This window comes from Lissotriton vulgaris, chromosome 4_1, assembly GCF_964263255.1.
Source record: "Lissotriton vulgaris chromosome 4_1, aLisVul1.2, whole genome shotgun sequence".
Classification (NCBI taxonomy): domain Eukaryota; kingdom Metazoa; phylum Chordata; class Amphibia; order Caudata; family Salamandridae; genus Lissotriton; species Lissotriton vulgaris.
The window spans coordinates 1,571,245,940-1,571,248,188 of record NC_141691.1 but is presented as its reverse complement, the minus strand read 5'-3'; the positions used below and the strand labels follow the sequence as shown (position 1 = coordinate 1,571,248,188).

At 51.8% G+C, this 2,249-nt stretch overlaps 1 non-coding gene across 1 annotated transcript; it reads left to right on the top strand.

Moving 5' to 3' along the window:
- Nucleotides 1–241: 241 nt before the first annotated feature.
- Nucleotides 242–348, top strand: LOC147724250 (U6 spliceosomal RNA). Its single transcript, XR_015295367.1, has one exon. It is a non-coding gene; the product is annotated as a U6 spliceosomal RNA (small nuclear RNA).
- Nucleotides 349–2,249: the final 1,901 nt, after the last annotated feature.

The window sequence follows — 2,249 nt, the reverse complement described above, 5'->3', positions numbered from 1 at the left end:
TCCTTCTCGCGTTGGCGCGGTCGGCTTGGTGCTGTCCCCGCATCCGTGGTCCCCTTGCGGGTCTTGGTTTCCGGTCTGAGGGTTTTCCTGGGGCGTGGCCCCTTCTTCCCTGTGGGCCCGGTGGGCGGCCTTGCGGGCCTTCCACAGTCCGGTGTTCGACGACCTGGTTTCCCGGGTGGCTCGATTGGCTCCGATGTTGTTTATCCTTCGCCCTCGGACGCTCTGCCGGTCTCCCCCTTGGGTGCTCGCTTCGGCAGCACATATACTGATATTGGAACGATTCAGAGGTGATTTGCAGGGCCCCTGCGCAAGGGTGACTCGCACATTCGGGAGGCGTTCCATATGAGTTCTCTCTCTCGTTCTACGAGCTCTTCGGGGTCCGCCCTTTTGGGCCCCGGCCCTCGGTGGCTTTGCGGTTCCGCACCTTTCAGGGGGTTTTTCCCGGGTGGCAGTGGTGTCTGCTGGGCGGATGGGCGTGCGGGGGTCGTTCCTCCGCTCCCCGCCCTTCTTGCGGGTTTTGCCGGACGGGGTTGTTCCTCCGACATGTCCCCCGTGTCCTTCCCGGGGTTCCTTCCCTGGGGCCGCGGACTCGGGTGGTATCTTTACCGCTTTTCCCTGCCGACGAGGTTCCTCTCTTGTCCGTGCTGGTTGTTCAGCGTGCGGTTTTGGCTTCTCTTGGCCGCACGTCGTTCCTTTCCCGGTGGGATGGCCTGTGTTTGTGTCTTTTGGCCCGGTTCGTTCGGGCCACTAGCCCTCTTTCCACCTTGGTTCGCTGGCTTCCGCAGGCTATCATCCCTTCCTACGCTTCGCTGGGTTCGGTGGATCCGGCGGAGGTCCAGGGTCGGTCCACGGGGTGTGGCCCGGCGTCCTGGGCCCCCTTCAAGTGTCTCCTCTGTGGAGATTTGTCGGGCGTCGGCGGTGTCGTCCCCCGCCTTGTTCATGGGACTCTTTTGGTCCAGGGGGTCTTCGCTGGGGCCGTTCGGAAGGCAGGTGCTGCGGCTCCTGGCTGGCCTACTTTTCCTTTATATCTTGATTTCAGGTTTCCTGTGATCCCTGGTTTCTTGTCATTTATTCGACTTCAACCTTGGGTTGGTTTCTCTGCATCACCGTGTGGTGTTGTTTTTATGGTGGTCAATGAAGCCTTGTTGGCTTGGGTATTTGCTCACTATGTAAATCATGTGGCGAGGAAGACTAACGAGGAGGTAATGCCCCGGTTACTTACCGGTAATCTTCATTACTCCGAGTATAGTCTTCCTCGCCACATGAGTTCCCTCCCCCCCTCCCTGTCTGGCTATCGGCTTCATTGTTTGCTTGGTAGATCAGGCTGTTGGTTGGGCCGGTCCGCCTCTTATAGATGTCAGGTGGGACTGGTCGGCCATGTTGGGAGGGGGTGGGAGGTGTTTTTCTTTTGCTTTGGAGGGTTCTGTTGTGGAGCTAAAGCTCACTATGTAAATCATGTGGCGAGGAAGACTATACTCGGAGTAATGAAGATTACCGGCAAGTAACCGGGGCATTGGCATGAAATAATTAGTTCTGTCTACATAGACATTCCTCCAGAGTTTTGGTCTGCATTAGGGCTCTCAGGATTGAAAATGTCCAGTCTTACACAAATACTAGAAAAACGAATTAAAACCAACTCCTTTTATGTGGATAAGATAGCATTAGCGGCAACATCCCATGCATGGTTTGTGATTTATTCACACCAGTCTCTGCAAATCCAGCATTATCTAAATGCCAATTTCTTTGATAAATGAAAGAAACATTCTTAGAAATAAGATTGGGTATAAATTCAACCAGGGAGAATACACCGACTTGGATCCAACAATGGCCAAGTACTAAATGTAAACTGTGTGGGTGGCCACATGAAACCTTATTGCACATTCCATGTGTGTGTCCTGAACTGCTTAAAATATGCTGCACACTTTTATAACCTCTATTCCATAAGGCTGGGGTAAGATCAGCCCTTCAGGCCCTAATTTCATGTCTATCGGGCCAGTGAATCCATTGTTATGTCAAATGATAAATTCTTTAGCTAATGCTGTAAAATTGCGGGTGTCTGCAACATAAGGGTTGTTTTAATGAATTAGAAATTATAGTGGCTGTTTTAGGTTGCAGACCCTTTGAATGATCTTGTGTCTAAGCTACTATGGTAATCAGGCTCTAAAGAATATATGAAAACACTGAAACATTTTTATTGCTAGTTTGCACATTGGCATACATTGTTCAAAGCTCTGGCCCTCAGGTAGATA